At 34.2% G+C, this 14,061-nt stretch overlaps 1 protein-coding gene across 1 annotated transcript in view; it reads right to left on the bottom strand.

The window, feature by feature from the left end:
• The window catches only part of HOMER1 (homer scaffolding protein 1), a 112,397-nt gene that overhangs the window by 15,817 nt on the left and 82,519 nt on the right, over positions 1–14,061 (bottom strand). The window lies entirely within an intron of this gene.

Below are 14,061 nucleotides of genomic sequence, written 5' to 3'. Positions count from 1 at the left end.
ATCTCAACCAAGACAATATTCTATTACAAAGATAATTCCATTAATTGAGAAGACCCTTTTCTTAATAATTGCTTTAACTTTCCAATGAAGAAAGAATTGCCTCATTTGAAAGAAAAAGGTGGTTTCTCTTTCTCATTATTGAACAGTTTATTCCTACTAGTGAAATTCTATTAAACTCGCCCCATTAGCTAACTAGTGATGTTAATAGCTTTCTTTAATCAGCAGTTTGATTTTTGATAAGCCATTTACATCACAGAGTAAATGTTCTGATGCACTGATATTTTATAGTAATTTTAATGGATAACATAGGAAAGATAGTTCCTCTCACCATAATTTCTAAAACTCAAAACTTAGAGTAAACCATCTCAGCATTATGAAGTCCCTGATATGATTCATGGAGGACACACAATCATTTCTGCATTGTTTTTGCCAAATATGCACAATCTTATTCCAGTAATGAAAAAAAAAAACATTGTTTAAACCCAAATTGAGCAAATTTTATAAAATACCTGGTTGATACTCTTTAAAGGTATCAAAAATGGATGAGACTGAGAAACAGAATGGAAACTAAGAAGTAATAAAATGCAACATGGAAAACTGGACAAGTAGTTTAGTTAATAGTATTAGTTATTTTTCTGGTCTTGATAATTTAATTATGGTTATGGAAACTTAACATTAAGGGAAGTTAGGTAAAGGAGCATAGAGATTCTCTGTACAGTTTTTTATAACTCTTCTACAAGTTTAAAATTAGTTTAATAAGTTAAAATATTTTAAGCTATCTAAAAGTTAAAATAGTATAATGAAGTTAAAATATTTTAATGAAAAAGTTAATTTTTTTCAATTTTATCCAAGCATGAAAAAAAAACAGAATCAAACAATAAATTATCAATTTCATGGCTTATCTCTATCCTCAAAAAGAAAGCTTTTCTCTATTTCTTTTTTGTGAGTTGATTTTCCAGATTCATATATGCATGGATTCACACTAATGGAATTACCGATTTTAAAAAAAGCGACCTGCCAGCTTTTCCCCTACAGAGGAAAATTTTATTGAAATGAACCATTCCGATAACGAAAATCTTATTGAAATAATTTAAACACTTGACATATTAAGCCACTAAAAATTAAAGAAAAAATTGTTTTTGACTTTCTAAAATCCATTTGTCAGGAGCTACATGATTATAAAATTTCCACATGAAATTTTATAGTGGAAAAGAATTAAAAAGTATGGTGTTTTATTCTTTATTTCTTTAGGTTTCATTCTATAGCCTATAGGTGGCAAAGTCCATTAAGAGTTTTGACAACCCAGCATATATCACAATTATTTCAATAATTATTTGTGTGATCTTATACAAGTCTCTCAAGAATTTAGATTCTCACTTCTTCATTTGTCAAATAGAGATTATCAGAAACTACAAATGTTAGCCACTAGCTCTACATAAGGCCCATGAAATTTAAACTGCTCAAAAATAGTAGAGGTAAAAATTGATCTTTTTGTCCCATTAGGTACATTTCATGTATTAAACAGTCACATGTGGCTAGTGGCAGATAGACCTTTTCATCATTACATAAAGTTCTACTAGACAGTACTATCCTAAATGATGTCTGCATTTCTGACTTTTTTTTTTCAATTTATGTATTATGGTCCCAATGTGTCCTCTCCAAATTTATATGTTGGATTTCCAACCAATAGTACCTCAGAATGACTATAGACACGATCTGAAAAAGAAGTAATGAATGTTAAAAAGAGTTACTTAAGTGGCACCTAAATTAATATGACTGGTGGTCTTATAAGAAGAGGAGATTAGGACATGCCCTGAGGAAGATGATATAAAAACATTAAAAGACAGCAACTGCGAATCAGGGAAAGAGCCTAAAAGAAACAAGTTTGTCAACACCTGTGATCTGATATCTAACCTCCAGCACTGTAAGAAAATGAATTTCTATTATTGAAGACATCCATTTTGTGGTATTTGTTAGAATAGCTCTAGCAAACAAAGTAATACATATAACTTTCTTTTTAAAAAGTTAGTAAAAAACAAATAGCCTCTACTATGTATCTGTAATATTGTGGTTTATAATAAATAACACTTTGGTCTTTGCAAACAATTTCTCACTCACAGGTTCCAAAAACTTTAGAACTCCCTGGGCAATGAAAGCAGTGATCACTTATTAAATACTTGGTCTTTTGTTCTTAGTTTCTAAAATTAATTCAAAGCCATGATGATGAACTGTAATTATTGTTATTTATAACAAGTTCTTTTCAGCCATACTGAGTTTATATTAATGAGGTGACACTTAGACTTGAACAGACATTTCTCCAAAGAAGATATACAAATGAGCCAATACACATTTTAAAAGATACTCAACGTTATGATCACTAGCAAATGCAATCAAATCCACAATGTCTCCCACCTTGTTCTCAACATGGAACAAAACAAAACAAAACTGAAACAAAAGCCAGAAAATTAGTGTTGACAAGGATACGGAGAGATTGGAACCCTTGCACTCGGTTGTTGGTGGGAATGTAAAATGGCACAGTTGCCGTGGAAACTATATCCAATTTTCTCAAAAAATTAACAATAGAATTGCCATATGATCTTAGTAACCTCACGTCTCTCTCTGTATTTATAGAATATATAAATATATGAATATTACATATTCATATTCATAATAATATTCATAACAGCATTATGGAAAATAGTCAAAAAAGAAGCAACCCAAGTATTGACAAACATGAATAAATAAAGTGTGACATATACATAAGTTGGAATATTACCGACTCCAAAATGTTGAGAATTTTTGAACATACTACAATGTGAATGAAATAAAATAAAACAGTTACCAAAAATCAAATACTGTAGGGTTGCACATATAAGTTACCTAGAGTAGTCAAATTTACAGAGATGGATAGGAGAAGTGTGCTTGCCAGGTAGATACTGGTTCACTAGTGAGGAAAAGAGTGAATTGTGCATAGTTTCTTTTAAAAAAATTTTTTTTAATTTATTTATGCATACAGACTTGGGGAATAAGCCAGAGGTGCAGGGGCAGTGAGAGGATTCACCAGAGACAGAGTGGGAAGAACAGGCAGATTGATGAAGTACACTGCTAAGGGGAGCAGTGGGTTGGGGGAGCAGTTGGTGAGATAGGAGAGGTCTGCTGCACCATGTGGCTTGAGATGCTGAAGTGGCTGTGGCTAGCTAGCTTCATAGTGCTGTGCTTTAACCTGTTGTGCCACCAGGGAGGGCCCTTGTGCATAGTTTCTTTCAGTTTTGCACTATGAAAAGAGTTCTATAGAAGGATTTCACTGCATTAACACTATACACTTAAAAAATGGCTCGACTGATATTTTGCTATATGTATCTTACCACAATTTTGTAAATAAAAAAAAAAGGCCATACACTGTAAGATTCCATTTTTATGACATTGGGGAAAAGGCAAATCTATAGAGATAAACAACAGATCACTGATTGCTAGGGAGAAAGGTAGACTACAAAAGAACAAAGAAAACTTTGAGGGAGGACAGCAATCCTCTCTACCTCGACTGAGTTGGTGTCTAGACAATTGTACACACTCATCAAAACTCACAGTGTAGTCGAAAGGATGAATTTTACCACACAGCAATTATACTTTCATTTTTTTAAAGAAGACATTATCATGTTATCAAAAATGGGGGAGAGATTTTCAGATCTTGGGGCCTCCCTGGTGGTGCAAGGGGTTAAAATGCAGTACTATGAAGCTATCCACAGCCACTGCTGCACATTCCTGGCCAGGGAGGTGATCCACATCGTGCGGCAGACCCTTCCTGTCTCCCCACTGCTCCCCTCAGCAGTGTATTTTAGTACATTTGCCTGTACTGCTCCCCACTCTGTCTCTGGTGAATCTTCCCATCCCCCCTTCCCCACACTGCTGGCCACTACCCAGTTTCTTTTATGCATAAATAAATCTTAAAAAATAAAAATAAAAGAAATAAAATCAGATTTTAAATGTCCAGTGGTATCTAAGCTGCTATCTGTACTTCGTGGTGTGGGAAAAGACTTGGTGGGCAGAAAACAATGGCTGTGACACATAATAGAGAGTGAAGAAAGGAAGGAGGTGAATGGGCATCTGGAGAAGACCATAGTAAGTACATACAAGGATTGCAGAGGCAGAAATACACAAACAAAAGGAATGGGACATAGACAAGATAAATTAAAACTGGTTTTGAGCAGGAAGAAATCTAAATGAGGTCTCTAGGACAGGATAAAGAAGGTGAAGGTAGAAGTCTTGATATTCTATAGCTTGTCTATTCATTTCTATGAACATGTCTTGAGCTTCTAATATAGTAAGCAAGTGAAATCTGATCCCAGAAAAATTATCCAAAAGACGCCCAACTAACCTTACTGTTGATTGCACTTAATATTCAAGAAAATTGTCAATATAAAATTCTTTTTTCATATTATAATAAACCACAGCTATTTGAGTCTTGATAATGCTGATAATGAGTACTAAGTAATCCATAATGAGTTCAATGTTGTTTTGCGTCTGCATTTTCTTATACTTAGTTCCAAGGTAAATGTTTTCAAACTATGCTTTAAATTAACCAAAATTTTATCTAACTTGAATCTTTTAGAATATTCTTGCTGTTTCTAATTTAATAATATATTTCTTTTTCGGGGGAGCACAGTAGAAAATATAACTTAGGAAATAAAATGTTTTTGACTCTGTCAATCTTAAATTATCTTTGCTTCTTCAAATATTCCTTACCTCATCTAGCTTAGAAAACTATATACAATTTGAACTTATAATAAATCCCAAAATTATCCTGAAGGAAATTCTATATATGAGTTGTATTAGTTATGTTAGATATGCTCAGTCTTTGAATATTTTAAATATGTGTGTGCTGGGGCAATTTTGAGGGAAAAAAAATTCCTTTCTTTACACCAACATTAGACTGATTTTTAACCATAGTTAATTTATACCTTGGTATTAAATATGATTTTATTTTATTAATTGATGTATTTAATGACATGCCATTATTTTCCAACTTGTGTATTTTTTCATAATATAGAATTTCTCACCTCAGGTATATGATATCAGTTAACATCTTACATTTCAGGAATAGTTGTTTAAAAAATGTTGGGATTCAAAGAGTTAATCTAGCTTTTTTTATAGGTATAAGTTTGATAGTTTTACATTAAGTAAACTGTCTACAAAGAAATCACTAAATTGTTTAGCTGGACACACCACTGGGTCAGAAAAGATATTGAATTACCTGTATGATCTCATGTCTGAATAGTGAAATAAGGGCAAAATAATTCTTTATTCCTGTGACTGTTGTAAGGTTTCCCTTCAAAAAGGGACCAGCTGGGACTTCCTTTCCAGAAGGGACTTCCTGTTGGCTTCAGATCTAGAGACTTCAAAACACTCCAGAAACATCATTTGAAAGGTTCCTTAAAATGGAATTTTACAGTTTTCTTTATTAAAAGTCAAAGATCTCTGAGAACGTAAACTTCATTAAATCTACTAGGTAAAACCTAGATGAAAAAGAATTTCAAAGACTAACAAATTACTCAGAGCCTAATGCATTAGCAATGCACATATTAAACCTGTAGAGTGAACCTGTATGCAAATGGTTATAGAATGTATGAAAGCTGCTTCTCCCAAGGCTTTAAGGGCCCAGGATGGGAACTCTTTGAATATATTAGAATGATAATCCCTTCTTAATTATGTAAAATTGTGAAAATCCATATAACCTCTTAAAAAAGGTTAGGTCTGTTAGGTTATAACAGACTTTCTTCTGACATTATTCTCAATATTGTTAGAGAGTTTACTCCCTAACTCTGAAAATCAGAGAGCTTTCTGGAGGCCCCACAATGTGGCCTTGTTTCTGCAATTGCCTAGTCCTCATTCCTTTTTACGCCTGTGAACGCAGAAGCAACCAGAATGCACGTGAGCCTACTTGTGTGCCACTTTTGAGGCGAGGTGCTGTCACACTAGCCTATTTCACACTAGAGCCCAAATTAGTTCCACTTAGAAACTAATGCCTTTCCCAACACTGTAGTGTTCAAATTTTTGTTTCTTAATAATAATGAAGTTGTTCTTTTAAAGGAGGGCAATACCTCTTGAATAAAAACAACTTTGTATTGTTTAAAAACAGTACTTATTGTCAAAAGGACTTCAGAGAGTAGGGATTTCAGGTCCTCTCAAGCAGTCTAATAAACTAAAAGACTTATCTACTAGACATAGCTGAAAGTCTCCATTTACCTAATTGCATAAAATGTTTCTCAGAGCTTACTATAAATTGAGCAATGTGTTAACTAACATCTGTATCCTTGGGGTCCTCTTAGCAGGTGTTTGCTTTGTTCTGTTTCTTATCCCATGGTACCTGCTTATGAACACTGACTCCTCTAACACATGTTAAGAGTGTTTCTGCCTGATGGTCTCCGAAATCTTACTTTCCAGTTCAGATTTCTTCCTTGCTCACAATGCATCATCTTTGTATATATAGTGTAGTACATATGGACTAACAAACAATATAGAAACTGATTATGTGTAAACAGAGCAAGGCATGTTTTCTGGGAAAGTTTTTTTTTTTTAAAAGATTTGTTTTATTTATACATACAAAAGCTAAGGGATATGTCAGAGGTGTGTGTGTTTGGGGGGTGGGTGTTGACAGGATTCACCAGAGGCAGAGTGGGCAGCAGGACAGGCAGGCTGACTGTAGTACACTGCTGACGGGAGCAGCAGGCAAGACAAGAGAGGTCTGCTACACTATGTGGGTCACCCGAACTTTTGCTGCAGTGGCTGAGAATAGCTTCAAAGTTCTGAGACTTGCACCACCAGAGATGCCCTTTCCGGGAAAGTTTTGAGTAAAGTCTCTATAATGAACTGCAAATCACTTGATCATACTTTGGAAACAGGTTGTTTAAAATTAAGATGTAATTTAAATCTTAAAACTTTAATAAACTGTGGCTTGGAAGACAATCTCAGAGAAAAAAGTGTATTAGTTTTTCAAAGAAATGCAGCTGATTCTCAATGTTGAATATCTAAAACTTATTTAATGTTATAATAGAATGTTACTTCAATTTAAAAAAACCCACAATATTATAAAAGATACTGAGCTAAAAAATGTGGACATAAATTCTTCAGTAAAAAAGCATATCCATCAGAAGAACTGACTGAACTCTAAATATGACGTGACAGGAACATCTATACCATTTACTTGTACATGTTACATGTATACAAAAGTATAGCACAGATATAATTAACAGCTATGCATACATAAGTCTGAAAGCACTGTTAGTTTAAGTATATCTTTTCTTGTTAGCACATAAAATAATGATGCATCTCATCATGAAAGGGATCAGATATCAGTTAAAATGAAGTATTTTACCTACGAAAATGAAACACCAATGACTTCTGTGAAGAAGTTATAAAAGTAATCTAAAGATCTCCCTAGAGGCTTAGAGGTTAAATCTCAGCACTGTCATCCTGATAGCCTGAGCTTGATCCCTAGCCAGGGAGCTAATCCACATATTGTGCAGCAGACAGCTCCTGTCTTGCTTGCTGCTCCCCTCAACAGTGTACTTCACTTAGTTAATCTGCCTGTCCTGCTCCCCACTCTGCCTTTGGTGAATCCTCTCACCCCCTGCACCTCTGGCCTGCACCTCTGTTCATGTGCACATAAATAAATAAAAATAAATCTTAAAAATAAAATAAAATAAATGTGAAACAAATTACTTCAAAATGTGTAATTCATACTTTTATCAGTCTGTAAATATTTCTGAATTGTGAAAAATTTTGTTAAATATATATCCATTATGAAGAGCAAATTTTCAAATGGTGATTAAAAGCACAATGTCAAGTATGACTAAAATTAATACAATGTTATATGTCAATTACATCAATTTAAAATGGGGGTGGGGAAGTGTGGGCTCAAGAGTTAACTGACTTAATTCAAATCATAGCTCCAAACATTTGTTAGTTATGGGACCATGAGGAAATTATCTAAGATCATTAAGTCTCAGTCTCTTCATCTAAAAAATTACCATAATACTAATAGTCACCTTGTAAGGTGACTATAAGGGATTAGAGCCCATATATAAATACCCCTGAAGAAAGCATCTAAAAGACACTTACCTGTTACTATTACCCCTATATGCACAAGCAATAAAGAATCTTTAAAGATTCTTCAATGAGCTATAAAAATTTTAAATTATTTCACATTAACTATTTTAAGGGAGATATTCTTGACTAGTGATATAAATAACAAGGAGTTGTAACTTAAACCAAAGCCACATGAGGTGTGCACGCAGTGATGTCTACTGTTGTCTTTAAGCACAATACATGTATTATTATAGATGTATTTATAAGTTTTAGCCTTTGGTATAGATCTCAGGAAAAGATATTTGCACATTAATAAGTAAACAAAATGATTCTCATGAAGTGGCAAACTTCAATTCTTATTAAGAAAAAGAAAGGATCAACTATGCCATGTTTAGCTAATAAGAAACATCTTGTACTGCAGTGGAGGGCTCCATAACCCATGAAGAAGAGACCAGTAGCACTTACAATTCTGCCCTAGCAGAAACAAAAATGTATCCAAAATGTGACTCTCACATCTCCTCTCAGTCGGGTAGCCCTGAAACAACACTGTTTCATTCAATATCCTTTTTATTATAACATTGATGAGAAAAAAGAATTCTGGCCAATATTGAAGGAAACAACCCTGGTTTTGTTTAATGTCCATTTGCTTAAAGTGGCAGCTTATAAGAACCTATCACGTTAAGTGAGGACATACTGTACTCTAACATCTACTAACACCTGCCTGCTGCCTGCCTGGTGACACAAACTATGCAAATTTTGTCGTCAGACACGGTATGGATGGAGAGGAAATGCCCTGAAAAATCAGAATTTCCACACTAGCTCATGTTATGACCCCTTCCCCCCCCCCCTGTTCTGTATAATCAAAATATTCCAAGCAACCATCAGTTTTCTACTGGCCTGCCTCAGCCTCATAAGGTGCTGCCTGGCTCAGGTGAGCAAGCGCTGCCTCAGGATGGGAAAAGTCCTCTTGGAATCAAAAGTATTACAACTGGCTGATTAATAAAAACAATTATAACAAAATTAATATTGTAAGACAAGGCAGCACTAGAATAATCAGAATTCTTTTACTGCCCAGACGAGAACCCAAATCCCATCTTTCTATCTCACATCCTTCTAAAGAAATGCTTAAGTTTTCTATTGTTTAGTTTTCAAATAAGGAACTTTCACCTAAATCCTCTATTCAGCTGTTGAGGAACTTTACTGTATCTTTTTGTGATTGACTTACCAGAGAATCACTCCACCCTAGCCTGCGACCTTATTCTGTCCTTCACATCTCTACCCTAATCCTTGACTTTACCCTCTAAGATGTCTTAGTAAAAATGAAAGTCATAGAATAGCATTTTAGGTCTAAAGGAATTTTATTTTTAGCCAACCATCACTAAAAAATGTTAGCTTTAAATTTTATGGACTTAATTTTAATAGATCAATAATGCTGTAGTCTTAGCTGAAGGTCTATACGACCCCAAACTGCTCTCAGAAAAAAAGACTGTGGTCTCAGCCCAATTCATATGTTAATTGCCTGCCTAAAATGTATAAAATACACTTCTGCTGACAGCAGAACGGGAAGACTTGCACCCCACTCCGACCCCCGACTCCGTGTCTTCCTCACGCCTGCTCCCCCTTTTTCTTTTTTAGGAATCTCCACTCGCCGACACCGCTCCCACCTTGAGACCCAGCCTGTTCTGCCCCCCAATAATCCGTGATTGGGAAACAAAGAGTCTCCGACAGCCTGGCACTCTGCCTACTGTGTCTTTGCCATGTACTTCAAGGTAGCTGTGGTCAAGGAAGGAGACACAAAAGAGCCACAGGAGATATCAATTTACTCTTACATTTTATTCTCACTGCCCCTCCTGATTCACATGATCTAAAACCTCTAAAGAGATTTCCTTTGACATTTTAAAGCAGCCTACTCTTTTTTAAGGTAGGAAGTATGGATACCAGCTTCTTTTTAAAATATACTTATATACGCTCCAACCTGTAATACTCTATGGGTGTTTTAAATATTTTAATATAAAACATTATTTTTCCATGTGGGTGAATCTGAAGGATAGATGCTGGATCTAAGGAAGTGGGTAAATACAAGCTACTTAGTGGGTCTTGTGCTAGTTCCTAAGTGAGAAGAGAATTTACTCAAAGTGATAATGTGAATTTTGCATCTAATATCTTCATACAAATCAATTTCTGTGTTGGTTTCTTTTTTATAAAAACTGGTCAGTGACTAAAAGCTTTTTTGAAAATTTATTCAGAGCAAGATGTTAGATTATCCTATTGGGGAGACTTCATCAGAGAAACAGCCTTACATACTAAATAAAGAATTATGTTTCAGCTCTTATGAATAGGCATCTATATTTCTGTAAAGAGTGATAACAATTAATTTTAAACCTGTCCTTTTATTTATAAGGAAAAGTATTTTAATAGCTATATTTTGTTCAAGACAAGAAATAAATATTTTTATCTGTTCATCCTTATTTCATTTTGGAAACTGAGATGTCTTGCAAAACATATTTCAAAATTTAGAATGATACTTAGTAGATTAATAAAGTAGGATTTCTATATTTCTCTTTGAGAATATAAAAATAATAGACATGTTACTAGATATTCAAAATTGAAAGACTATTATGAGTTAAATGACTTTACATCTTATTTATATTACAAGAAAATAATCTTATAATGCATAAAACTATGAATACATGTGGGAAAATTTCAGGTCCTTATCATAATATTAAGGCTGTTTTCTACAAATGGATGCAGATTCCATTAAAACTGGACTCTTAGTACTAAAAAATACTTTCAGAGGTTTTGTTGGTTTAGTAATAGCTTTCAGAAAACCACTCCAAATAACTACATATACCAAGCTTGAAAGGAGCTTTTATCACAAATATTCTGACCACATATTAGTGATCTGTTTATACCTGATATATGAATTTGTCATGCCATATTTTTCACATTAAGCCAGTTAAATTACACCTCCGTGATTATTATTGATTTATGGGAAACACATTAAAGACTTAGGATCTCATGCTCACTGGAGCATTATTCACAAGAGGTCACCTATGGAAACAATGTAAGTATCCATCAATGGATGAGTGAATAAAGATGGTGTAGAATATTATTTAACCATCAGAAAGGGCATTCTTCCATTTGTGACAATATGGATATAACATGAGAATATTATGCTAACGAAATAATTCATTTTTTCTTTTTAGAGAAAGATAAATACTATATGATATGTGGAATCTAAAACAGACACACCGAAACAGAGACTAGAATGATGGTTACCAGGGCTACGTAATAAGGAGAAAAGGAATCAAGATGTTGGTCAATGAATATAAACTTTCAGCTATACAATGAGTAAGTTCTAGGGATCTGAGGTACAGTTAGTAATTCAAGTAATATACTTGAAAGTTCTAAGAGAGTAGAATTTAAATGTTTCCACTACAAAAAAAAAGCAACAATAATTACACATGACACAAGTATTATTTAATGCTATGATCAGAGAACATTTTGCCACACTAATTAGTTTACCAAATTAACACTCCAAACCTACACAAGGTAATACTCAATCTCAATAAACTTGAGGAGTGGAAATAAATACAAGAGAAACTGTAAATATAGAATCTGTAAGGTTGGTTTTCTCATTGAGTTCTTTAAAAATTACCTTTAAATGCCATGACTTATCACAATTAACTTCATAAGCAACTTAAAAAATATTAATCTTTTGAAGATCATGCTTAGTGAGATAAGCCAGAAAGAGAAAGAAAAATACCGGATGGATTCACTCATAGCAGGAGTATAATGGCCCGGGGGGGAAATTACCAAAATAATGAACAACCATATACCAGAGACATTTTGCGGGGGTGGGGTGGGGAATGGGATCAAAAACGGGGGTGTGGGGAGTGCATGGGATTATGGTGATGGCACACGGGTGACTTGGTGATGGGAAACCCATGGGGATTACAAATGAGATGGAAAAAAAATGTACAAAATGATGTAAAAATAAACTTTTGTAAAATTAAAAAAATTAATCTTTTGAAAATATAGCAATTTTCTCTTTGGATGTCTTTTGAAAAAAATTTAGATGGAATATTTACTTCAGATTCCATTTACTAAAACCACAGTACTACATTCACAGAAGATCTTAACTGTGTTAAATGATAATCCAGGTCTGTAACAGTCAGAATGAGAAACATGAAAAATTCAATGGGCATTTACTTGTTTTGGCTTCTGTAGTCTTTGAAGAAAGATAAAAGACGCAAAAAGCTATTGGTGCATTTTCTATCATTAGGTTTACATTTCTCAAATTTTAGTCATGTGGTAGCATTTTATGATTACTGGATAGTGAAATAGGTTATTGATGTAATTCCTGAACTTAATTCAAGCAATCAGTAACAAATCAAGGTACTTCTAGGTGTAGAAAAAAAATCTAATGTATATGGAATAACTAACCAGTTAAATGATTAAACAAATGTTTATTATATACCCACCATCATACAATAGGAATTCAAGGACGAATAAGTATGGCTATTGTTCTCAAAAGGCTTACAAGTTATTGGGCAAGAAAATTTTTCATCTTTTCCTAACTCCTTACTCACAAAGATAGATAGTGAACAATCCTCATATTTTCTCCATCCCAGTCTTACTCCAAAAAATCTGAAGATTATTTGTATTTGTCACTACTGTGATCTTGGGTGAAGACGCTAAAAACCTTAGTGTTTCAAGTCCAAAGCAGATGTCCTGCCCTCTTAATGGGATGCTCCTTCCCCTTTCTTCTAAACTAATTTCTATTCTCTAGAAGGATGAGAGGTATGTGACAATTCAAGAGGACCTCCCTCTTCTGATCCAACCACACTACCACCTGTCCCTGCTCTCTCACTTTGATCTCATCTTTCAAGATACTTTTAATTATACAGTTATTTACGTAATTATTTTTCTCAGTACCCCACATAAGTTTAAACACCTTGAAAACAGAGACTTTTTCTTGGTCACTGATGTAACCACAGTGCCTGGACCTTGAACATATCAAGCACGAATAAAGATAAGTATGAAACTATAAAGTGTTGGAGTAGCCATGGAAATAGCTGGGGCTTCTGGATTTCCAGAGCACCATATAATCACTACTTCTATACCACTGTTTATCACTCCATACTTTTATATGTTCTACTACTTTATAAAGTTTCTTGAGAGCAATCTTCTCACTTTGACCTGGAACACAAACATCCTCAATATCCTGTGTGTATATTAAAATGGACCTATATTTGGTGAACTGCCAGAAGTAGTTGCTCATGTTTAATTTGACCACTGATTACTCTAATGCGCAGTTTATGGTAATTTTACATATATAAGTTGGTAGGTGATTTCTAATACATGCCATTACACATGTAACACATGTACTTCTCTTATATTTTATGTACATGTAAAAACACTCCACAAAATGCAAATGGCCAACAGGTACATTACTGGTAATCAGGAAAATGCAAGACAAATACTATGAGATAACACCTTACACCAATGAGAATGGCTCATATTAAAAAGACAGGAAACAACACATGTTGGCAAGGATGTGGAGAAAAAGGAACTCTCCTACACTGCTGGTGGAAATGTAAACTGGTCCAGCCACTATGGAAAGCTGTGTGAAGGTTCCTCAAACTACAAAAATGGAGCTTCCATATGACTCAGCAATTCCATGCCTAGGAATCTACCCAAAGGACACAAAAAACATTAATTCAAAAGGCCACCTGCACCCCTATGTTTATTGCAGCATTATTTACAATAGGTAAGATATGGAAACAACCCACATGCCCAAAATAGATGACTGGATCAAGAAGATGTGATATATATACACTATGGACTATTGCTTAGAAATCAAAAAAGATAAAATCATGTCATTCACAGCAACATGGATGAAAGAATTCTATACCTATATGACACAGGTGTACACACACACACTAAGCCCTATTAAAACATTTGTCAGCCCCC

Source organism: Condylura cristata, unplaced genomic scaffold, assembly GCF_000260355.1.
Source record: "Condylura cristata isolate star-nosed mole 26May11 unplaced genomic scaffold, ConCri1.0 scaffold00007, whole genome shotgun sequence".
In the NCBI taxonomy this organism is placed as follows: Eukaryota; Metazoa; Chordata; class Mammalia; order Eulipotyphla; family Talpidae; genus Condylura; species Condylura cristata.
Note: the sequence above shows the minus strand (reverse complement) of the source record. Positions and strands in the feature narration are given on the sequence as shown.